The sequence below is a fragment of the Orbicella franksi genome, chromosome 6, assembly GCF_964199315.1.
Source record: "Orbicella franksi chromosome 6, jaOrbFran1.1, whole genome shotgun sequence".
NCBI lineage: Eukaryota > Metazoa > Cnidaria > Anthozoa > Scleractinia > Merulinidae > Orbicella > Orbicella franksi.
The window spans coordinates 9,765,869-9,790,359 of NC_138150.1; the positions used below are offsets into that span (position 1 = coordinate 9,765,869).

Here is a 24,491-nt window from a genome sequence, read left to right on the forward strand (position 1 = left end):
AGCGTTCAAGTAGAATTCTACTATGGTCTAAGCAATACTTGTGACGAAATCAAAGAACTGTCAAAAAGAACATTTAGACTGATTAATCAGCCTTGTAGGTTTATTAAAATTCTGATTTATTTACTAGGTCATTACAAATCCTGATGTAAAGATCTCGCCACAATTTGCTACTGTTTGTGCAACTATTTCCCGCTTAGTGAGGAATAAATCGAAGTTTAATTGACTTTTACTGCTTAAAAAAAAAGCGAAGAGCAAAACCTCTGTTTTCAACTCGTCATGCAACTGACGAACTTATCGGAAGGGAGCATTTTAAACTCTATAACCGTAAAACAATCGCTCGATCCTTTATTTCTCGTATTTTTACTTTATTGCTAGTTCTTGAGAGCCAGGCATGCTAGGGTGGCCGTTCTGGACTGGGGTTGGGCTGGGGTCTTCATGAGGGGGAGTAGTCTTAAACTGTAGGGTGAAAGGCAACTCCATTGTCTCTGCTGCCGGGTATTTACCAGACCCCCATCCGTCTCCATAACTCTCCAGTGGGTACGCGGGCTCACCGTGTTTGGGAATGTAGAGACCTAAGAAAAAGAGGAAATTTAAGTCAAATTTGTGACTTGCTTCTTTTCATGATCAATGTTATAAATTCGAGTCGATCATGAACCTCTGAAGTGAACTTTTCCGCTTTAGTGATACAAATAAGCTCCAAGAAAAAATTAAAGTGTACCCAGCCCCACTTTTTTCTTTTTCTTTTTTTCTTTTCTTTTCTTTTCTTTTTTTTGCGCTAAAACGAATCTACTTGTTGTTTCTGAGAAAAAAAAAATGGATTCGGTGGAATCCTCGATTTTCTGTGCCCAGACGAAATCTCGAAAATAGCACAAAAACGCCGCCCGAGTTTGAGGAGAATGGGACCAGCGGCTATTGTGACTTCTACCCAGGAAGGTTGAATATCTCACGTCCTCTCATTTCCTTCAGGATGCTGCAATACACATTCGAAAAGTGCGCACAAACGCCTTCCAGAAGTGCTATTTTCTGTTGCAGCAGTATCCCAGATTTATAGAAATATATACTGTACACTTTACTGGCGATGATCGGTCAATGGTGTAATAAAGACGTAAACGATGGGTTGATTTTGTGGAACCGTAACAAGCGAAGTGAGAACCATTGAAGAACGCTCACTGGAATTTGTTCTGCAGACTTCAAACGCTTTTTTGCAAAATTTTCTGATTAAAGCCAACCAGTAATTTGTAGAAATACCACCAAGAAACTACATTTTCTAGTCCCGCAGTATTTATAACATAGCCGACAAAGTTACGACCGATATACTGATATGTAAATAGGTCGCATCTGTACGCGGCCAACCAACACTTATTTCTCTTTCGATTTAGAAAAAATTCGAAGATAAATTCTTTAGAATTACCAGGAGCCATAATCGGGGACGGAGACGGTAACTCTTGGGATCCGCGCGCATCTATGATATGGGACAATTTTTTTTATTTTTAGAACAAATTGCGCCATCCTGACGTCATATATCCGCGCGGATCCACGCGCATGTCGGGGCTCTCGCGTGGATGCTGTCACGTTGCGTGATCAAATGGTGAGAGTTGCGAGATTCTCTTGCTTATTTTTCACAGCGATGGCAGGGAATAAGGCAGGGAATACGAACCAGGGGGCTTATATGTAGTTTTATGCTCTGAGCTAACGGAAAAGGTGGGTTTTTCAGACTCGAAAACAAGACTTCAATCTCGCACTGGGAATGAATAATAAGATCTGCTCGCGCTTGTTGTAAGCTTACGCGTATGTTTTTGCGTTTGTTCTGACTTAAGAATATAGCAAGAAAACTCTATACTCTGGTATCGAGTTAATTTGTGAGTTTCTCAGACAATGGTTAATCATAACCAAAACCTGTTTTGATGGCTTCCTATTGTTTCTGCTTGTTTGGTGAGTTTGGAAAAGTTTTGAAAGGAAAGTCTGAAGAGTATAATTAGCTCATTAGCTCATTTGCATAGTGCAGCTCGCGCACTTTCAAGTCCGAGTCGGTGTTTTCAATTGTCAAAAAATCTTGACAAAGATATCTTTCGTTATCTTTTGTGCTGAGATGCTGCAACAAATTTCAAGAGCGCAAAAAAGGCTACTAACATCATCTGTGTTTCTGCAACAAAGCATAGTGAAGTTTTACACTGCGAAAATGAAAATAGACAAGGAGTTTTGACAACTCGATCAACAAAATCCAAATCGTTATTCGAAGTTGACTAAAGAAAGCGTCATTGTAACTTTGCTGATTATTTCTACTTTTTTCACACATTTCCAGCTTAGCTTTTAATATGTTCTCAAACATTTATCAATCTTAAACATATTTAAAAACTATAGAGTTATTGTTTGAGTTCGATGTACGCTCTCACACGAAAGTGCGGCGCGGCGGAAGTCCAATTTGTCATGTTTACTGACTGTACAAAACACGCATCGGCAGGCGCTCTCATTCATCGACATCAGAGAATTTACTGGATTTTTACACAAATAAAACTGAGCAGTATCTATGGACGTAAAGTTATTGGGCCTCGATGAAACATCAAGCGTTGCTTACGATTCAGGCGAAACTCTAACTAGCAATTATTTTGTTTTACTTTTCGGTCGCGATAGACTGGCAAATTCCTCGCAAGCGTGTGGTAAGAGAAGGTAGGAAACCTTGAAGTCCTAAAGCTCTGCTATATCCTAATATATCCAGCTAGTTTTTTGCTGTGTAATGGAAAAGCTGTCAATCTTTAACATATGTGAAATTTAAATTGGGGGGAGGGGGGGTGGGGTACAGCGCATGTAAAAGAAGCATCCGTCGGAACGCAACTTGGTCAGCAATATATATAAGCTTAATGCGGAACATACCTAAATTCGACACGGTCTTACTTCACTCAAACTGGAGCAGCTTACGACGAAAATACTTAAGCAAAATTCCAACAGACGTAAACGCGTTGAGTTGTGGGCCAAAAACATGGAAAAGTTCGGGAATTTCGGACGCCATTTCCTCCGCGCGACATCCGCAGAAATCGTCGCAGCATGTACGTGCGTGTGCCGTAGGCGATGGCGCAATTTGTTCTAAAAATAGAATTATTGTCCATATCGTGGGACAACCCCAGTACTTGAAATGGCGCGCGCTTACGCTCTCCGTCCCCGATTATGGCTCCTGGAATTACATGATAACAAAATTGTTAGACTCAGAGAGTTTTTCGAAGGTTTGGAAATCAGCAGTGCGACAAACATTCTGTGCAATAGTGTCGAAGATATGACAGCATAACATTATCTGCGTACCGCTTAGGGAACACATCCTTTTCGCCTACCTGACGAATTTCACTGCAAGCTTTGAGAAAAATTTACATTGGTTATTTGCAGTTACGACTTAAAACGTGTAGCAATGTGAAATCGGTAATTGTTTGAAATGTTTCTCAACCCTAACCGTAACCTAAAAATACAGGTTCAAAGTGAATTCAATCGATCGAAGCTAGTGTTTTGGTTGAGCTCTCTATAATCACAGTCAAAGTATGGGCCAGACCAATTCTTAAATAAAACTGAGTCAAAACAAGCTTTATATCCATTGAAATAATGGACTAAATGTTAAAGAGAAGCTCTCTTCTGCAAAAGGATCAAATTTTAGAACAAAGAGCCGCTCAGAGAAGCCGCCGCAAGAGTAATTACGTGCGGAGGTTATCAAGTCTCGAAAACTGCACCACTTACATATAAACATGAAGCTCTTATAAACATGAAGTATTCCAGATTGTAAAATACAAACTGGATTTAGTAGAGCAACCATACCTTGACGAAATACACTCTCGCTAAAGACAAATGTAAACGGGCTATAAGTGGGTGGGAATCTTCTGTTTAGGTGACGAAATTACCATGCAGCTGACTCAAAGCAGTCCTCGAGTTTTCTTTCCTGCTTTTTGTTTGCCTGCTCCCCCACTTTCCATTCCTGATATACAAGCAGCTCGTCCGCAAGGAAATCTTCCCCGTCCTCGCTTGAAATATTGCAAATTGCTCTCAATGCTCTAGGCAGTGAGTTCACAGTTGTCGAACGTACTCGATAAAACGGTTTATTTCGGAGCCGAATCGAAACTTAACTCTGACTCCAGTGACGAAAAAGAAATAATTTTGAAGCAAAACTTGGATGTGTCAGTCCTAAAATATATTGGAACAATTAGTTTTGTTTTCCATTTCCTGGAGAAAATACAGAGAGCTGACTGAGGCGCTATTGTGATTGGTTCCTGGATAGAGGTCGCGCAACAATTCAAACGCGACTTTATAACTTAAAGATATAGAAAATGGAGGATTCAACCAAATGCAATTGGTCAAATATTTCGAATAACAAGTGGATTCGCTTTAGTTAAAAAAATTTGGGGCTTAGGTGCACTTTAAATAAAAAGGAAAGGCGAGGACCGGAAACTGGACTCGTGATGGCTGTGGAACACAAACCTGGTTAGCAGGCTACTCACCTTTCAACTCTATTTCTTCGCTGACGCGGAGCATTTTAAAGAGGCGCAAAGTGAAGAAAAAAATGAAAGAGAGTAAAACGGACCAGGCATTGATAGCAAGCAGCCCCAGCAGGTTCCACCCAAACAAACGGAATGAATGTTCGTCGGCAGCATAAAAGATTCCAGTGTCCTTGTTGAATATTGGAGCCGCCAGCACTCCCCAGATACCACCACCGAGATGAACTGCGGAAAAATACAATACAACAATTAAAACTAGTTCACATAGATTATTAACCGCCAAAACAATGTTAAATTTTCTAACCGGATTTGTCTGTAACGACTACCTTTTCTTGAGGACTCTGGTTGTGAGAATAGAATTCCTGCATATTTTGGTGTCACTACCAGCCACAGCATCCAGGGGGTCATCAACCCTTAAACGCAACATGAGAGTACTCCAAGCAACGTACGTCATGCCTCCAACGATTCCAATAACGAAGGAAGCATAAGGATGGAAGACATTGCAGCCTGAGCACAGGGACACCCGAGAAACAAACACATGTATTCTAGTTTCTGTTAAGTGAAACAACTAGAGGTATTTGCACTCTTGTAGATGAGATCATAGCGGAGCTCTGGCGGAGCCCCATACCCATATAGGGGAGAAAAGGAAAGCCATGAATTGATTTTCTCATAGTTATCATGGCTAGCGGTATTGCTCGTGGGCGCGTACGCACGACGGCGACGACGACGACGACGACGACGACGACGACGACGACGACGACGACGACGGAGTCGCGCAAGATGGCGGCCATACTCCAGCTAATAGGTTGACAGAGACATGCACCCTGAGTTGGTAGCGGGTGAATGCCATTTTTCTTGGCGGGATTTTTAAAGAAAAACGATAGCGGAGGTTGATTTAATATTTTTAAGACAGGGTTGCGCTGAAGCAAAAGACAGAAAGCAAGAATTAACAGGCAAAGAAGTAGCGAAGAAGATCGCGAAAAAGACTGAGCGGGCCAGCGCTGGGGAAGGAGGCGAAACAGTACTGAACAATGCCGTGAATTATAGCTAGTCAAGGGCTAGAGAAAGGAGGTGAAATAATACCGAACAATGCCGTGAACCAAAGCTAACGAGGGCTATAGAAAGGAGGCGAAAGTACCCGACAAATTGATTCAGAAGACTGCCGAACTCCCATGGCCAAGTTCAAAATTCGCGCGAACGTGATGCTGTGCAGCCGTGCAAAAAAATTCAAAAGTCACCTGATTTGGTCAGGTGATGAACATTAGAGAAATCAAACGTACCCGAGTGTTTTAGAGAAATTGCAAAACGCTAAACGTAGCGGAAAGAAGTGGTTGATTCGTTGATCTGTCGAAAATATAACTTCAGTTTAGTCTTCACAACTTTTGCTGCAAGTTAATCTGCCTGGAAGATTTACACTGGCCGAACTGAATTGCCAACTTGCGGTAAGTGACTTTTGTTGTTGCGTTTGGTATGAAAATTAACAAGTTTCCTCGGCGATATAAGCTTATTTTCAATTGGAATCCATTAAAAGTCTTCCTTATTTGAAGCCATGCTGTAAGAGATTTTAAAAATTGCATCGTTTTAATTTCGCTCGTCTCTAAACAACACGTGGGTCGCTTTGGAGGTTGCTGTAAGTTGTAAACAAATTATGTTTTCTATCGATTTTCGTCGTCAATTTAAGCTTATAACCTCACATCTAAAAATAAGCTTAACCAAAATCGTACTTGTAAACACGGCCGGGCGAGTTTTGAAGTTTTCTCTGATTTAGTTAGCACTGCCGCTTCGTAGACTGCTAAAATTTGTTCTTCTGTTGTTGAAAACTGAACCAAGAAAGGTCTACAAACCATTTTAAGCCGAAGCGAACAGGATTTGCTAAATTTACTTTTGTTCCTATGTGAATATTTGCATATTGTGATTACAAAGTATGGAGATTTCCTCGTTTTGTTAGTTCAATTTATTCGGTTTGGCGAAATGCTTTTGTGAATTCCGAGGTTAAATTGGTTGAAGACTGGTAAAGCTACTGCCAATGAAATGACTGCATAGCTAAATTAAGCCGTCGGCAAAAATACAGACTCTCAGTAATATTCAAATTTAAGCGTGAATAATTTTTCAACTTTAACACCGCAAGCTTAAACGAATTTTCTTTACCCTCTCTTTTATTCGGTCACCGTTCATTGAAAAGGGATTTGCTGTTGATACTCGAGCTCAGATGTAGTGATATGCATCTTGTGTTTATAATGTAGATTTCCTCGTTTTATTTTGTTGTCTGTCCAATTAGTTCGGTTTGGTGAAATGCTTATATAGTCCAAAATGTCGAGTAGACGATTATGCATGGCAATCCTGTCTGCAAATGAAGCTCTGCTTTGATTTTAATTGGCTATTTCATGTTATTTGTGCCATTGCTTTTGGTTGGGGGTACATGGACCGTATTTTGTTAATAAGAGGTTATTCCCCAATGCGGTATTTACACTTAATATGGAAATGTTCCAAAAAAGTGAGATAGTACTAATTGACTCGGTAAATTGAACAGTGTAATAGAAGTTCTTGCCCTGACCATTTCTCAGTAATAAGAAGAACTTTTACATACATATATACACAATTTAGTTGGAGAGAGTGCTCTCCTATCTCCACTCTCTCTCTCTCTTTACTCTCTTCTTCACACTAATTTTTTATTTACTAACTTATTAAATGAATGTCACTGACTGTTTTCTTTGTTGTGCATGCATACTTTTTTGCTGGTCGAAGAAAGTTTCAGTTTCTTCCTGGCTGTACAGTTTCCTTTCTCCTGTCCTGTACCAGTTTGTTTGTGATATAACTTCATGAATTCTCTATTCTCCTTAAATTTTATCTCATCAGGTTGATAGAATGCACTCTCAGAGTGTTCCATCATTGTCTTCAGTCGCTACAATTTTCCGGAAAAAAGCAATAGTTTTCTTAATTTCCTGCCTGTAATTGGCCCATGGGCATTACGGGAGAATAATTTTCAAGTAAAGAATTACATTCGTTTTAGTGTTGAGTATTTTAAATTGTTATGAATTAGGCATTTCTTTTTATTTTTTATATTTTTTATTTTAGTCCCACGCAATGTTTTATGGTTTTACCGAGGTATACCATGTAAATGTAAATAATGCACTGGAATTGGCGAATCAGAGTGTGCATTATATCGGCTTTAAACACAAACCACATATTATAAATGACTCATGTAAATGATATTTTTATTACAGAGAACTGGACAGGGCAAGAACTTCTCCTTCTTTTGTGAATTTATATATTAATTCCTCTCAGTGCTGTCAAAATGTCTCAGGAACCTTCATTTCTGATAATCTATTATTTTCCACCATACCTACAGCACAGAAGCTCACCAAATCCTAACTGATAACTAACATGTGTGTATCTCTAGCCTTTGCGGTGTGCTACATGTATATTCTGTTATCCTGCCTTAACTGCTAGGAAAAATTTTGGCAGAGCTGTTTCAACAGTTTCACTTAAATTGATTTCCAGTAACAGCGCTACATGTAGCAGTGTTATTGAGTGTGAACTTTATGGGGGATTTTAAATTTTTATTTTTTTATGATTACAGACGACAACAAAATATACATGTGTATACATAACCTGATGTTGGTGTTGGTTACAAACTGTAGTTCATAATAGTCATCCTATTACAGGTAAGGGGGAAAAGTTCAGAGAGTTTAGAACATTTCTTCCCCCAGCACACCTTCTGTCTATAGGTGAAATAATTGAGAGGTTATATATATGTACGAAGAGTAATGTAAAGTTACTGTATAAACTTAGCATTAAAATCTGACATTTGAATGCCTCCTTTGCTAAAATTAGTCATGATTTAATTGTTATCACTCCCTGTGAATTCATAGAGACTCCAGAGGCAATTATAACCTAATGTGGAAGTCCTGTCTTCAAGTGAGGGAAAATGACACAAAAGAGTTACAATGAAAGTAAAGAGAATTGTGAATGTTGATATGGTGTACATTATACATCTTGTAAAGGCATTTGGTGAGTGCCAAAGGCATAACATTTCATGTATTGCTTTTTCAGGACAAATTATATAACAGTGATGTTTTAAAAGGTGTGATCAGAAAAATAATGAGTACATTGTCCAGGCAGCATCAGTTTATGGACAGCATATATAGACGGTAAGAGGAACTGTGAGCACTACCATGTAAGTTAGTTTTATGCTTATGACTTCTTGTTCTTGAATTTTGTGTCATTTCATCACAAGAATAGGTAACGAAAGATGCAATAGTTGTTGCAATATATTTTTGAAGGAAAACTTATAAGTCTGCCTATGCTGGATAACAGCCATGTGTAAACTGAATGTGAAGCAAACAATATGTTAAATATGGGGCAACCCTAAAACCCAGAAACCGGAATCTGGAATCTGGAACCAAAAACCGGAATCCAGAAACTGGAAACCGGAATCTGCAAATCAAAGAAAATAAGTTCTTCAAGTACGCGAAAATTGTTTTGCTTAGCTTTTCGACTGTAAAAAGTAAGCTAGCTGCCAAGTAAAAAGGACCTCAAACTTAACCTTTTTTGAAACAAAAATTCCCCGTCTGTTGAAATTGTGCAACCGTTATTTTTAGTGAGGGCTATGATTATGAGAATCTCAGTAAAGTGCATCTTAATTTTATTCCAAGCACCTCGAGAGTGTCTAAAATAAGCTTGCTGGTAATTGCCATTTTGTTTAATAAGTGAGCTTCAATTTACTGGAAGTATAAATTTATCCTTTATGTCTAGTACATACTGAACAAGATAGAAAATGTCATAGAGAACAGGATATCCATCAGTGGCAGCCCCCTGTACATTGACGGTCACGCCCCCCAATTTCGAAGTCCAAGGGCTAACCCGTCTGCTCTAAATATGAAATTTGATTTTTCCAACAGATACGAGACCAATTCCAGATTAACACAATTTCCACACATACTGTGACAAATCAGCATTTCATATTCTTGGCGGCCATCATATTAAAACAATTTGTAGAAATGTTGCACACTTACTTCCGTCTGCTTCTCACTTGCTGACAGATCAGACCACATGCTGTTCAAAGATGCTAAAAGACTGCCAGAAACTCACTGCAATAGCCTATAATAGCTTGTTGTTAATGTGCTGCTCACCAGTCTTCTCAGAGCAATTTGATCTAGACAAGAACCGGGCTCTCACCAGGGCCAGCTTGAACAAAAGATGGGTAACTTAGCCTATGAGCAGGCTCTCGTGTTTGGGCTGGGGGTGTGATTGGCAAAGCCGCAAGAAGGCTCTTGGTGACATGCCAATGCAGAAAAACACTAGACGCCTATTTAGCCTGCTCAGACAATAGAGACAGATACTAGAGCCTGCTCGCAGGCTATGAGTAACTCTATCCACCCAAAAAATCAGTAACCCTGACTGGATAGTGATGTACCGAATGAATAGCTTTATGCAGCTTTTGAACAACGGGGCCAGATATATAGCTAAGGGTTGTTCAGAACTAGTCAATAATTTTTTAGCAATTACAGTCTGTGGCTGAAGTAAAGCCAAGAAAATAAATAACAACAAAATGATTTTTGCTCATATTTATTTATTAGACATTGCTGAAGTGAATTATTTCTATCATCATTTATAATATCTGGATTTCAGATTCTGGTTTTTGGTTCCGGATTCCGGATTTCGGTTTCAAAATTCAGTGTTTTAGGGTTGCCCCAGATGATGTATGTGCATATGTTAATCTTGAATAATCTGAAATTTCAGAGAGTTTAAAAATATCATATCATATCTGTGATGGTTCTGAGGTGGAGGGCTGTTACATGTACATGCAGATGTCTCATGCACGATTTTTCACTCATTATGATTCAGGTGCAAATAGTTTCTGTATCTGTTGATGTGCAACAATCTACACCAATATTTCAACCTAATAATGTGCAGTGTATATTAATTAACCAAATTATGCTGTTTGTTTTTAGTTGGCCAGTGCTACTACATAGTAATGTGATGTTGAAGTGCACAAATTTACAAACATGCCCAGTGTCAACTTGTCAAATACATGTATATGAACTGGCCAGACAGTGTAGATTACAAAATTCTCTGAAAGGTAAGATGTTTCTTAAACATTATTTTGTAATTAATGATTTCTCAGACATTGTTTTCTTCAAGAAAAGATTCATACCCCACATGGAGGTTTTTTCTCTATTAGAGCTCTTGATTCCTGATACTTTAATTTGGAATTTCTAAAGACTGGCCGTGAATGGGTGTTGGGTGTGAATATCTTCTGGAACTGTACATTCATTCATTGAGTAGGCAAGAACATCAGTATTTATCCTGACAAACTCTGATTTTCTTCTGGAAGCTGATCTCATATACAGTTGTACAGTTATATGTACAACCAAACAGCCTGGATGACCCTGTGATTGGGACTGTGCACATTGTTGTAACCCTCAATGTTCCACTTGCTTGTTTGAAGCAAATTGCATTTGCTCTCGAAAGCAAGTGGCGAAGTTCATAACAGTTATGTAAGTTTGCTTTGTATCTCAGGGCAGAGCCTGCCACAGTGAAAGTTGGAGTACCAACCCCTAGCATTTGATTCACTACTAACACTCAGTAAACAGCTAACAATGAAGTACACTGTATATCAAAGAAAGGAATTACATGCCTGTTCCTGTCAGTCAATATATGAACAGGTTACAGATGGGGAGCCTGTATTAAAACATCAAAGATTTTCAAAGCAACCATGGCCTGGTGAGATATTTCTGAGGTAATATAAATTTAAGGTCCTTATGATTGCTTATAGGCATTGATTTTTATTGTAAACAATATCTTACTGAGTGTATTTTTCTTGTGTGCTAATTGTTGGAGAACACAGAGGTCACTGTTATGACAGAGATATTAATTTGTGAAAAGTTCTATAAACAAATGCATCTGGGAACAAATTAATTTATCATGGATGCAGCTTCTGAGAGATCCCCAATATTAATGGAACATACACTGTTCATACAGTACATGTGAAAGAGTTTAGTAATTCATTACTTATGATTGTAATGCTTTGTTTGGTTTCTCTGTATTTACAGACAACTTGATGGGATTATAAATTCTGCACCAAGTTCATTGAATAAACTGACTTGGAGGTTCAGTTCTGCAACCCATCCTGTTTGTAGTAATATCATAGCTGCAACATTGTGACAGATACACTGCATTACATTATTAAGAAACACATATTAACTAATTATTTTTAAGTGCCTGTTAATTTAATCAGTTTTTCTTAGAGATAATTTACTCATGGTTTATTTAAATAATTGGCTTTTTGGCTTTAAAATGATATTTATTGAGCTTTTAAATCAATTTTGTGATAATCTGCATTGGACATGGCATAAATTGATATTTTGCCAACACGAAATGGAGAACTGGGTCTTAAGCAAAGTTGCAGGATTAGCATTTTTGTAGAAAGAAAGGGTTGAGAAATTTGTGACATTCTACAGACAGCCTTGCCATTCGCAATGTCCGATAAGGTTAATTTGTTCCATTCTGTTGTAGAAATAGTGTTCTCTAATTTATAAATTATTTCAATCTGTTGTTTAAACGATTGCCTTATAACCCCATGTCTGGCTTTGGTGCATGTAGGATATTGATGTATTTTTTATCCATTTTGCTGTAAATTATCTTAATTGATGTGTCAATCAAAACATATCTTGGATATGCTGGGCTCTTCTGACAAATGTACCTATGCCTCATAACCTTTGAGTGCATTTGGTTGTGTAGTGCAGACAAAATACATGTACATAATATAACTTCCTGTTAGCTCACTGATAATTCTTGGTATAATTTAATCATAGCAAAATTAATCAATGGAACCCAATCGCAGCTCTTGTAGTCCACAATGCCAGTCGAGAAAAAGAACAAATCACATTGAAATTGAATAATAAAATTATTATTAGAAGCCTATGCAAGTATTCATGATCAGCAAAAAAAAATATCGTAATTACCATTCATGCGAGGGTGATTTTGCGTATTGCAAACCCTTCCAGCAGGAGGAGACTCCATACAATAGTGAAGATGGCTAAATGTATCTTTGGGGACAAGTTAGAAAACCAAACTTTCCAACTTTTCACATATGTATACTGTTTTGGTATTTTTGTGAGATTTCATTTGGTAGAGATTCAGGGACTGAGTATATTGTAACCACTGCATTTCAATCAGCCCCCACAACAAAAAAATGTGTAAACTTCTTTTGTGTGGGAGTCCTCATGTTGACTAAGGAAGAATATAATGATTAATGACAATGCCTTGTCTTTCTGAATAAGGTAGGAAAGAACAAGAAATGCCACCAAAAAGCACAGAAGACAGTTCTGTTATGTGATCAATATTTTTGGTAGCTTCCCAGAAATCCTTGAAATCGTGGCTCTATATTTCATAATCACACCATCTTACACCTCGATCTGCTGAAGTAATACTAGTTCCGGCTGAAACTATTAAATCATTCGCAATTTACCTCATACATGTTGGATTATTTTCATTAGTAACAACATTCCGAAAAATAACTGAGGAGCTCCGCTTTTAGGCTGGCCTAAATCTATATATTAGTCAGTTGTAAGTAACCCATGCCACCATCTTTGCCCATGTGACTTACCACTACGATCTGCGACATTTGACGTAATTTGAATGCATGGTAAGTATAGCTCACCTCCAATGACAGTGTTCGTAATGACCAGGGTCACAGTGTCTCCATCGCCCGGATTGGAGATGGACCCCAGGGGAACCTCCGTTGAATGCCAGGAAACCAAAGAACAGAATGAATCCTCCCAAGGCTGCTGTCTTAAGAGTGCAACAGGAAAAAAACGTTCTGAAACTCTGTCTTCGCCCAAAACGGCTGTAAACGTTGGAATATTGGTGAACTTTAACAAATAAACATTAAAGGATAAGCATCTAAACGACGCTCACAATATATAAGAGAAAACTGAAGTTGTATTAGGCTGCCTTGAATTGTATTCTCGGTATTTTTTAAAAGCGAGGCACAGTATTTTGGAGGAGTGTTGACCTAGAGCAATGTTCTCTCTTCTATTTACATTAATATTCAGTGTTTTCTTGTGAGTTTTTCTGAGAATCAGACAAGTGTGCTTTCAATTTCCAAGAATGCAACATACTTGCACATCATCAACAAACTTACCGGGACAGTATGGCCTGAAATCGTCTGAGGGGAACCATTAACAAATTTTCCAATTCTTGGACCTACAGTGGCTGCTCCGACTAAAGCGACTGCATCACCAACGCAATGAAGAGCCCCGCTACCTGCAAAATCCTACAACAACGTAAAAGAGAAAAATTAACGAACTCAAAAACATTGCAAAGGACCAGTTTTACTTAGTAGTAATATTGTGCTTTTGGGTGATATATCGATGTGCATCATTCTATAAGTCACTTGAATTTCGCGTCTACACAGCATCCACATGCTTAAAAAGGTTTGCTCGTGGCACCAGAGGGGATGACACAATGGGGAAGGCCAACAATAACTTAGAGAAGGTCAGCGGAGAAAGAACGTAAGTCCATGCTCTGACCTAGAACGAAATCCGATGAACGATGGCACAAGACCGCTCACGCTGGCTCAGTGCAGGTCTTTTGCGTCCTATGGCGCGTAAAGGACCGATGCGATGATGGCAGACTACACACAAGCATCATACCAATCCAAGATTGTTAGTGGAAAACCTGTGTAGTACGCTACAGCCTGTGATGTTTAACTCGATTCATACCGGGCCCTTTGTTGATTTTCTAAATTCCCAGAATATTTTGTACGCTAAAAATCTTTCCTTTTACGTAAGTAACGGGGACTGGCGACATCATGTCACGAGGTTACTGGGTCATGCTTTGGACACAGGGGCCAACTTGGATTTCGTAATATCGAAAAGGTATAAGAGGTTAAAGTCAGCGTTGTCACTTTAGGTTTCCGCCGGTCTGAGAAGTTGAGCATCATTCAGTTTTAGAGATAATCTCTTAGTCTTAACCAAAATGCGTACACTATATTTATTAAGGACGGTGCCTACTTTTGTTAGTGCGCAGACGTTCTGCGCATCACGCAAGGCATGGTTTACGCGCCACGCGCGCGCTGGGTTGACATGACGCAATCAACTACGCTACCAAGTACACGACTAAATTGAAAGCAAAATTTTCCTACTGTGACCAAATCAAGTTTAATGAACCTGTACTTAAACCAGGAACACCAGGACAGCAGCATATCGCTAACCACTAACTGTTAACGTCTTCCAGCTGAAAAACTAGCAGTTATCTGTCGAAAATTATACTGAAATCCAACTGTAATCAGGTACCTGCAGATGGCGTAGTGCGCGCGCAAAACAACTGCGAGATACGCAAATGCTTTACTTACTGGGGAGGTGACAGGAAAAAAATGTAACAGGCACCGTAAAAAGTTTACAAAAGGATCAATAACTTTAAAAAACGCGTGGTTACCCCTATATTTTATGCTACGAAGTGGAAGTGACAAGCCTATTCAGCAGGTGATTAGTTTCTGGTTGTGAGCAAAAGATATTTAGACTGTATTTTAGCTGAAACAGAGTGTGGGGAAGGCTGTCAGAGACGCTAAAAGTGCTGTTGCAACGATTTTGTTATTAAAAACACCAAGAAAATAATGGTTTTTATGTTACCATTTACCATGTAATTTTCAGATCTTTATAAATGTGTTTGCTTTTCTGTATGTAAAGGCGAATTCTAAAGAAAGCTGTGAAGAAATATCCTCTCCTTCTATTTTCAGAAAAATGCTGATGTCAGCATTTTTGTTGAGATTCAAGGCTAATTATCTCGGAAAAAATGCGTGACTACCCTCTTTTTTCTTTGTGGATTCCGATAGCCCTTGCAAAGATCTACTTTTTTCGCAAGGTCCTAACCTGGCGCTAAAACCTTTGTATTTGGTAGGCACCGTCCTTAAATGAAAGTAAAATGACCGCTTACCTGGTATGTAACATTAATGGTCACATTGTCCTTAATATAATCGACACAAACAAACAGCCAGCCATTTGAATCCCATGCCCAGTGAGTGACTACTGGATACAAAAAACCTACAAGGGAATGGCACTGTCTTTGATGTCGGTATAAGCTAGATCCATTATCATCCTATGATAACTAAAAGTAGCAGATTTACAGCAACAGGATAAAAGAAAACACACATGAATCCTACAAGACCATCAATCCCCAACGTTCTTTTGGAGAGCTTAACGTCACCATATAAAAGGTTTAGCAGAATAATGGCTCTGTATGTGCTCCTTAATCTTTGTTCCTCTTTCAGTAGTCGTTCATGAAATGACCAAGTTCAGCGTATCTTGGAGAACGTGAACCACAACAGCTAATTTTTTTTTTCTTTTGAATTTAAAGGCCTTCATTACATATTAGCCTAAGCACATTTTTAAACCAGTAAGCAATTTGAAAAGATCTACTGAGACAATTGCAGCAAGATTCCAAAGTAGACTATAAATCTATCTTTTATCAGGTGACGTCTTCGGCGTCAACGTTGTCATTCCGTACGATCCTTTATCATCTGACTCTATAAAGTACGAAATATATTGTAACTTTTTTTTTTTGAAACCCACCTGTTAGAAACACAGAGTACATAAGGTAGGCGTTGAACTCAGTTCTCTCTGCCATGGAACCGCTGACAATTGTTGCCGCAGATGCCGCAAAAACGAATTGGAAAAAAAAGTGAGAGTATTGGTCGGCTGGTAAATCTGCCAGTGCGAAATACTTGTATCCAATAAACCTATTGCTGTCAGCTCCATAAGCGAAGGCGTACCCGAATAACCAGTAACCACTAACTGAACCGGCCTCTAAGAAAGCAAACCCTGCCTGCATAACTGCGAGAAAAAGATGCTGCCCAAGTCATTTTTGGAAATTAAGTTAGACAACGTTCAAGCAAAATTGAAGATCATTACAGGTGACACCAAAGTGAAAGCTTTAGCTAGTTCTATGACAATTTTATGACACTGTGAGTGACTGTATGTGCTTTGTATGTTTGTGCCAGGGATTACCTTACGGGATAAACGGGATTTTCGAGTTAAATTTTAAGTAAGAAATCAAAAGATTTATTTTTGTTTCCTTCGCCTTGTTAGATAAAAATTAAACGAAAAAATGAAAAGATGAGACACGAAGTGGTGAGAAATTATGAGAACAAAACATTAGCCTTATAGCCCATCTCGTTACATTACTTATTAATTTTATTTATTTACCTAATTGTGAAAAATATCATATATGGTGGTCTGACTTCTGCACGAATGAGTAGTGACAAAATCCTCAAAGCGCTTTTGAGTTATTAGGTTATTATAATTTAGTATATTCTCAGCTCCGACTATTGCATTTCTAGCTCTCTGATTGGCTCAAAAACTCCGACTATGAGCCATTAGTCGGAGTTTTACCTTATATGGAAAACAGTGCGCCAAGTTTAAAAATTTTCCGCTCTGTAAAATTGTTGAAATAAAAATCGGCGGCAAAAACCCGATTAAGAATATACTAAAACAATTATTCCATTCGACCTTGTTGGATATGAAGTGATCATAACCAACTCGCGCTACGCGCTCGTTGGTTATTTATCACTTCATATCCAACGCGGTTTCATGGAATAATTGTTAATTATGAAAACAGTCTTACTTTCAATAAGTTAAAGTTATAATAACATCCTGTACCTTTTTGTTCTAAAAGAGATTTTAGTATGGAGATGTAGATGTTTGCGACTTTAAAATTTTTCAATATGAAAAGCTGCGCTATGAAAAGCCGAAGCAAAATCAAAGTGCAGTTACATTTAATATTGATATTTTTTTTTCAGAAGCGTTCTCTTAATCAATTCGATGAGACTTGCTACGAACTAATTTTTCACAAGTATTTTTCAGTTCCTTTTACTGCGATGAACTCGTGAACGTGCGGTTGAGAATACCTCTGCAATAGAGCGCCAGGCTGTTGACATCTTTAATTTGCGAACGGGAGTTTGAGCGTGATGCTCAACGAGTTTCCCGTGAAAATCTGAAAGGTCTCTGAAGAGTCTCTTGGCCGAGACGAAACGCCGCATCAGACTTGCCAAGAACTATTTTTTCACAAGGATTCGTCATTTCCTTTTATTGAAATTACACTCGTTGTTAGAAATAGATTGAGGTTTGGTATAATGTTTAGGGTAATCGATATTTGCATGGAAACGATGAAAAAGATTACAATCGGGAAAACTAAACAACCAGCCAACGAGGCTACCAATCTACCAAACAACCAAACAGCTAACCAAACGACCTGCCAGCCTATCAACCAACTGACAAACCGCCAAATCAACCAGCCAAACAACCAACCAACCAACCAACCAGTAGTAATAGACGCTTATAGGGGCCGTAACCAATCAGCGTGCAGGGATTATACCACGTGACCACAAGATTCTCATACACTCTTTTAAAATTAAAAATCCAAGATGGCGCATTGATCAAGATGGCGGCCAAAAATGATGACGTCACGCTCGCGCATGCCCAAATAAGGCGCGAACCAATTCGGAAAATGGATGACGTCACACGCCTTGTCAAATAAGGCGCGAACCAATGAGAGATGGTTAGGTGTGGACTAAAAGGCTGTGAGTGTAGAGTTCGACTCATTTTTTCGAGAGATCGTAGAAGATGGCATCGGAGAAGAACAAGAAGACGACGGTGGGTGTGGAGATTTCCGCGAAAAACTTGCCGGACGAAATTCCGAGGAGTAATTTTGCGGCTATAGTGTTGGCGGTTTTGGAGGATCGTATTCTTGGATCGATTATGAATCGTGTGATTCGTGACAGTACGGATTACATCCTGAAAAAGGAAATGACGAAGCTGGCTGACGACATGATGAAGTTCAGGAAAGTCATGGGTACTAAGATGAGTGAGGACGAGTCTCTGTCGGATGGGGAACCAGTGCGTTTTGAGAGTATGCAGGAGAGTTTTGAGGCCGGATGGAGAGAGTGGAGGAGCGGCGGTGATGACAGAGAAGAGTTGGCTTACCAAACATTTGTAAAAATGATGACGTCACCACTACCTGAGTGAAGAACACAAGATTTTTAATGCCTGTAAAAATTAATAAAGTTCATTTAACGAGAGAATGTACATGGTTTGTTGTGTGATTTTTTGCATCATCTTGAGGGCTTGAACGTCATTGGTTCCCAGGTGAACGAGGGATAACGTCATTGTCTTTGGGGTGAGAAATTCTCCGTGAAGGCCTGAAGAGGATTCGAAAACGCGTCCGAAGGGCCATACGTCGGAGAGGTCTCTTCTCAGGTACCATGGGTAGGGAAAATGTTTGGTGAGGAAGATGAGCATGACATCTTCGTCTGGGTGGGGTTCTTCCAAATGGATTTTACAGGCCAGGGGTCTCTATGGAAAAAGGAGAAAAAAATTACTGCCCCGGCCAGGAATCGAACCTGGGTTTCTGAGGCCACAACTCAACGTCTTACCATTAGACCACCAAAGCGCTTACCTCTTTATGACTTGTTTTTGGGTCTGTCATTGTAGGGTTCGCCGAAATTCACGGTTTTACAATGGGGGCAAACTCTTTGGCAGGGGTGTAGCCACCAATTGTTGAGGGCTCTACAACTTCCGTGGTAGAATTGGGTGCAACACGTGGTGAGAAAATAGTTGTCGATCCCGTATTTGTGAGTGTATCCTTCACTGCACCATATACATCTTGGTTTAGGAAATGACATGAGTCTGAAAATAGAGCAAACAAACATTTTTTGTTGGACACTACTTGTTATTACAGGATGTGACGTGTGCACGATCCTATTGACCTGCGCCCTTTTTTCATCATAGAAACGATTTGACATGATTGACACGTAACATGGCTTCTTCGTAATGGTTTCCCAGAAAGATGGGATCGTAACGGGTGGTCTCGTCATTGTAGTACATGCCATAGATGGCCCCGCAACAGGTTACTCAGACGCTTCCATGTCCCCAGGCTTCTTTGAGTGGCCCCTTGATTGGGTAGACGAATTTGTCGTGGGTCCCGTGTTCACTCAATTCTAGGAGAGGTGTGCGGCAGCATGGTCGCGATTGTTTGCAGACATAACAGTTTTCCATTCTGAAAACATAAAAATTATAATAGTTCTTTGTAGGCTTTGATGGCCCAGTTCACGTCTTTCTGAAGATCTTTCAGGTCGTTTTGCCCCAAAACCCCCATCTGTTCTTCCAGGGACAAAAGATCGATCTCGTCTAACGCCACACCAATAAAGCCCATCAGGTTCCGTAAGTCACTATACAATTGACTCTCGCAATTCTCCTTCTCACTCTCAAGCCACTCGCGCACCCACTTTCCTAAGGTAGTCATCTTTAGATTGCATCTATCTAATGTCTCCATGCTCTACTCACTTGATTCCACCAGTCTTTCACCAGTCATTCCAACAGCAACAGTCTTTTTTTATCAGCGCTCATACAAGTTGAAAACTCAGAGTGCCGTGAACGGTCCGGTCCGCTTATTTTATACGCACGTCGAAACTTGATCCCAGGTTGCGCTCGACCTGGGGTCCAGTCTCCGACCGTGGGGGTATGGGAGGGGGATACCCCCCTATTCCCTGGGTCTACTCCGCACACGTGACTTCAGCTTGATCTGTGATTGGTGGATGGATCTGCATAAAGCGAATCGGCGTCGTACGCTCTTCACTCTGAGTTTTTTTAACTTGTATTGAGCGTCACTATGGCTTTGAGGGAGAGGCATCTTCAGAATTTCCGACCGAGAAAGCCTGAGGTTACGTATGAAGAAGCGATCGATACGATGGAAGATGACTGGGTTCGTTTTTACGAAGAAATGGATTTTCCCATACGAGATTTGTTGGCGGGTCGCCGTTGGTTTATAAGATTCAAAGACTCGAGCCAGTTAGAGGTGATGCTCCACCAAGTACTATTCTTCATGGACGAGCAAAGAGAGAACTGGACAAGAAGCCGGCGTCAATACCGTATCATAGAGAAGGTGTTTTCGAGAACATTGTTTAATGCGATCTTTGCTATTCGCAAGAACATTGTTTGGAACTTGTCCATAAAGCCGCCTGTGGACAGAGTGACATTTCACCGGATGATGTTGTGCTATCAATTTGAGCCGTTCCAGACTCACTGGACTCAGAGACGGAAGAACACGGCTAGACGCTATATCAATGTAATTAATTTTTATTATGGAGTTTTCAATAAGGCCGACCAGAATACAATGAGGCTCATGATCAATGATGAAGACAAACTACCCAACGTGTAAAAAAATATGAATAAAAAACGGAGTGTTTTTAACAAAAAACTGTGTGCTTTTTTAGTTTGGGGTCTGTCCATTCACTGTGTCTTCGGAACTTTGTCCATGGATCAGTCGGGCTTCGGCGATCCCTCGTGGGGGTTCGTTGATCCATTGAAAGAACTTGCAGGTGCGCTTGGGACACTTGAGATAGAGTCTGTCTGGGTTGGCAGCTGAGTGGGAGGTAGCTAAGACCAGGGACTTGTTGCATAGACATCGGAAACGGGCTGGGTCGATGCTCTTGTAGCAGGGGTGGGTCTGTTCGGCGACGCGTTGCAAGTAGGAGCTCACTTCACTAGCACCACATGTCACATAACACTTGGTGTAGAATCTGGCAGAGGGGCATCGGTAATACTCCCAGGTACTACCGTCGGGGGTTTGCACACTCCCGAATTTCATGGGTACCCAACAGCGCGGGCAAGTGTGATCTTGTTTTTTCAGTTGGTCCAGGAACTGATCGGGGTCGAATTCCTCCATCACTTGTACTTTGGTGAATTCTCCTTTGTCGTCCACTTCGGGTGGCACCTCTATGACGTTGTCTTTCTTGAATTTGTCGAGTCCTATCAGTGACATGACTCCACCTTGAATGGTGGGTAGACGTGAGTCTATGATTTTTGAGGAAAAAAGTGAGTTAGTATCCCAATAGAGTGTTTTCTCGTAGCATTGTTTCCAGGATGTGTCTGGTTTTTCGCACGTTTTTGGGAGTCAGTCTTAATCTTTGACGTCGATGGTTACTTTTCATATTGCTTCTGCATTCTTGTCGTTTGATTGAAAAGACGCTCCAGGGTTCAGAGAAGCCTTTGAGAGGTACGGTGGTCCAACTGACAGAGTCCGGTGTGATCTCTTTGAGGAGTACGCGTTCTTTGAAACGTATTCTAGAACGAGGGTTTTTGAATAGCCATCTATCTAATGTGGATTGTAGTTTACCTTCTTCTTTCTTGGGGATATCCAGTTTCAGTTTCTTACGAGCCTCCTTCTTTTTGGATGATTTTCTTTTCTTATCGGTTTTTGGGACCTCTTCGGGTTCGACGAGTGAATCCATAACACCTGCGAGACGTGTCATGCGATTTTTTGAAAAGATGACTCGTGCTGTAATGTGTGGTTCGATTTTATAGACGGTTTTATCAGGTGATGTGATCATGTGCTACTCTTCATTCTGATTGGCTATGTAAAAACAAATAGCGCGTGATCCGTGAAAGTACGTGTACTGAGTCAAAGTGGAGGTACGTCGCAGGTATAAAAGGAGCACGCTTCTCGGGTTGAGAATCATTCTTGACTTGCTCGTGTTGCAGTGATGACTTGTAGAGTCCTGAATGAGAGAGACGTGGAAGAGATCGTGCAACATCTGAGACAAGAGTTGAATCGAGCTTCTAAGTTTTTGGAGAGAATCGAAGAAGGCGAAAGACCGTTACATGTGAAGATATTTGACTTGGAGTTACATCTTGTCTCCCCTTTGTACTATAGGCTTCAGAGGGACTTGATTGACTGGTGCGACCGAGAGAGCTATCCTCATTTGTCAGGTTTGGAGATCACGAAGCTAGCGGATCAGCAAGGAAAGAGGTTTAACGAGGCCGTCGGAGAGAGTGTCTAAGATGACTTACTACAGCGACTCTAACCAGATTCAGGAGCTAGTGAAGGAGATTGCGGATGAGAAGGTAGAACCTTTGGGATCTCTCGATACCCTGTCGAACGAGAACGTGTACATTTTTGACAATCTCTTTGAACCGTTAGGGAAATTACCCGAATGTACGTGGTCTTTTGATCTCTTGATGAGACGTCGTCCTGACTGGGGTGGTATGATTTTGGAGTTGATGAGGAAGAATGAAGGGGTGTATCTGTTCTGTGGTAAGTGGTGGTGTCGTGTGCAGTATAGGAAGGGTAACAACGATTTCAGATTTATTCGTAGTCGTGATCCTGTCTTGGATGCAGAGCGTACCTGCTTGATTGCTCCACGGAACATCACGTACATGATGCGTGAAGCCATCCGTGATCTGTTTGAACCCTTGCGGTTCGCTCGTGACGTGGCACGACGGGTGTTGGAGGCAGACGAGAGTCCCAAGGTGAATTCGTTACTGACTTTCAACAAGGGTGATCACAAAGAAACTTGTCTGAAGTTGCAAGAGTTGATCAGTGAGATCATGCGTCAACGTGATATGTGGAAGGATCGGTTTTTCTTTCGTGCCATTAACACTGATAGGGATGAACTGTGTGTTATTTGTAAAGAAGATATGCGTCAGGCATTTTATGTGAAGGGAGATGAAGAGGAGGCCCTGAAATGGAGACCCGGTAAAGGTGAATGTTGTTGGAGAAATTGTAGATATTATTCCATGGATTCCTTCGAGGACGAATATGATGAGGAGTATATGAAAGATGTTAAGAACATGGAACTGCCTGATGACGTGTCGTCCGATGACGACGACGAAGTGTATACTACTCAGTAGTCTTTCGCCTTCTTTGAACCAATCAGATTTATTTTTTTCGTAAGAACCAATCAGGCACGACCTTTTGTACCTATAAGAAAGTTGAAATAAAACTGGGTTGAATCATTTTTTACCATGTCTCAAGCATTGAGTTGGTTGATCTCGAGAGTGTGTGCGAACATGTCCGATCGATGGAGTTGGGTCACCTTGTGTTCCAAGTGCGCTAGAGTCTATTCGAGATACGGTGACGGTTAACCCGTACCCGATTATTTCAGTGATTCGCCCTTGGAGGTGTTTGACGATACGGATGTCGAACCCAACGTGATGCGTTTTGTCGCTTATATCTTGTGGTTGAAACAGCAACCCGATTCATTTAAGAAGTATCTCGATGTACGTGAGCAACGTTTTGAGTTGTGGAGACAGTGCGTTTACAAACTTTGGCGATTATGAAGAAGAAAACTCAAAAGAAGAAGCTTTCGACCGGGACGTTATTGGGACGGTATCGGGATCCCTTGAGACCAGGTAGTCTGGGTGGTCTGACGCGATTCGCAAAGGCCAATAAGATCTCGGTACGACGTGCTCGCGAGGTCTTGCAACGGGATTTGGGGTACTCGTTGCACAAACCCAGACGTCGTCGGTTTCCCACGGTACCGGTCGTGGTGTTCGGAATCGACGAGCAGTGGACGGCCGACCTGATCGAGGTGATCAATATCGCCAAGTACAATCGAGGGTATCGTTATCTCTTGACGGTGGTGGACGTGTTTTCAAAGCACGCCTGGGTCCAACCCTTGAAAAGCAAGACGGGTAAAGCGGTGACGGAAGCCATGGCTAAGATCTTGAAAGGAGGTAGAAAACCTATCAATCTTCAGACGGACGACGGGAAGGAATTCTACAACAAGACGTTTCAGGATTTGATAAAGCAGAAGGGCATTCATCATTTTTCGACCTGCGGTGATACGAAAGCCAGCGTGGTGGAACGGTTCAATCGGACCTTGAAAAAACGTTTGTACCGGTACTTCACCGTGCAGAATACGTTGAATTTTGTGCCCGTGTTACAAGATCTTGTCAAAGGGTACAATCGATCGTATCATCGCAGTATCAAGATGGCTCCCGATCAAGTGACCTTGACCAATAGCGAGGACGTGTGGGAGACTCTTTACGGTAAAAAGAAAAAGGGGAAATTCAAGAAACCTCAACTCAAAGTCGGGGATCGTGTGAGACTGAACAAGAAGTTCAGGCAGTTCAAGAAAGGGTATTTACCCGGTTGGACCGAAGAGGTGTTTGTGATACGTAGGGTGCGTTCTGGTAAGGTTCCCACGTACAAAGTGGAAGAATGGGATTGCACGTCAGTCGA

At 40.6% G+C, this 24,491-nt stretch overlaps 1 long non-coding RNA gene and 1 pseudogene across 2 annotated transcripts in view; one reads left to right on the forward strand and one right to left on the reverse strand.

The window, feature by feature from the left end:
• Positions 1-360: 360 nt before the first annotated feature.
• LOC145490441 (putative ammonium transporter 1) overlaps positions 361-24,491 on the reverse strand; it is a 47,366-nt pseudogene continuing 23,235 nt past the window's right edge. The window contains exons 2-8 of the transcript XR_014049700.1: positions 16,046-16,306; positions 15,411-15,517; positions 13,618-13,749; positions 13,015-13,265; positions 4,854-5,003; positions 4,473-4,694; positions 361-572 (exon numbers count right to left, since the gene is read on the reverse strand). The product of XR_014049700.1 is annotated as a putative ammonium transporter 1 (transcript). The remainder of the gene's footprint in view (positions 573-4,472; positions 4,695-4,853; positions 5,004-13,014; positions 13,266-13,617; positions 13,750-15,410; positions 15,518-16,045; positions 16,307-24,491) is intronic.
• LOC145491555 (uncharacterized) lies at positions 5,160-11,506 on the forward strand. Its single transcript, XR_014049858.1, has 3 exons — positions 5,160-5,911; positions 8,050-8,134; positions 8,523-11,506. It is a non-coding gene; the product is annotated as an uncharacterized LOC145491555 (long non-coding RNA).